Consider the following 1,559-nt stretch of genomic DNA (forward strand, 5'->3'; position numbering starts at 1 on the left):
TGCGTTCAGCAGACTCAACAGTTTTGCAACCGTTTTGTGATTCTTCGCTGAGATAGGACTATTCCTTTAAATCTAAAAGTATAATCCAATCAGCGTGACGAATTACAAAACGGTTGTAAAACTGCTGAGTCTGCTGAACGCAGCCCATGTTTCGCTTCCCGCGCTTTGTATGTCAACTCGATCGAGAGACTTTCCACCTAACAAAAGAGCAAGGTGCAAAAGTCTCCCGATCGGGAACACCCGACACGTTTCTGAACGGGCCATCTAGGTAATGCTGAGATACTCTCAATTGGTTTCTGAACGTCATTCGGGAGCTTGGGTACTCCCGAATGTAGTATCTGAACGCAGCCCTAGTATCTAGGCCTCTAGATCTAATGAAAGTGATCTACGGGAAAACTCTTGGGATTGGTCAAAACTAATTGTGCGTTCCGCCAATTCCGTATTGTGCTAATTCTGCACCATAGGACCGCGCCATAATGCGACGCGAACATCTAGGCGCCATATTGGTTCCGGTAACGCGAATGTATTGGAGCGTATTGGGCATGTTGGAGTCGTGCGACGCGAACAAACCTTTTATCTCTATATTCCTTTAACTATATAACATGGACTGCTAGCAGCAATTTCAGACTAGTAGTTATCCCATGCAACAGAGAGAGAGAGAGAGAGAGAGAGAGAGAGAGAGAAAGAGAGAGAGGGGGGGAGGGTGGCACCCAGTTGGACACGGCTCAATTGGACACAAGCCACTCACAGCGCTTGAGACTACAAAGCTCCTAAGCACCGGTCGCTGTGATTGGTGGTGTCCAATCGAGCCGTGGTCAATCGGGATCACCCCTGCTAGAGGTGGTAGTAGAGCACTAGAAACGTAGGTATTCGCGTCCACCATTTTTACTTCTTTCCCCACTGTTCGTTCTCTCTTCAACCTTCTCTCTTCTCTCTTCAATTTTCTTAGTTTAGCGGCGGAATGGAGAGAGAGCAAGGAATTGAGAAAAGGAGCAAGAGAGTGAGAAAAGGAGTAAAAATGGCGGATGCGAATACTTACGTTTATAGTGCCTTAGTGGTAGTGGAGATGAATTGCTTCTCTTATATATAGAACTCTAGTAAAATCGGTCCATTTTTATTTACGTAAATGAAGCCTCCTTAGTCTTTCTTCCTGGTTTGCTCATACTGTCGCTCATGATGGAAAGAATATAAGGTGAAACATTGCACATAATGGCGATAGCAGTACTGGAAATAACCAATCAAATTTTCCCCAATATGCACTTTCCTGTGTATAGTAGTGCTGGTTATACTGGAACAGCCAATCAAATGTTACTCAAATTCACTCTCCTACTGTGCATCCACGCCCCACGGGAGTACTTCACCTTATATTCTTTTCACAATGCTATCGCTATTGTATGTAGTTATATTGTGTCTCAACCGTGCACAGCGTACACATTCTGTTCCAATTGAATCGTGCACAATGTTAAGCCGGCGGCACACGATGCTTGTTTTCTTGTTGGATTGCTAGCTGGATTAGATTCTTGCCATGGTATTGGCTGCGATGCTGACAGTGCCAGCAT

Source organism: Trachymyrmex cornetzi, unplaced genomic scaffold (assembly GCF_001594075.2).
Source record: "Trachymyrmex cornetzi isolate Tcor2-1 unplaced genomic scaffold, Tcor1.1 scaffold130, whole genome shotgun sequence".
NCBI classification, from domain to species: domain Eukaryota; kingdom Metazoa; phylum Arthropoda; class Insecta; order Hymenoptera; family Formicidae; genus Trachymyrmex; species Trachymyrmex cornetzi.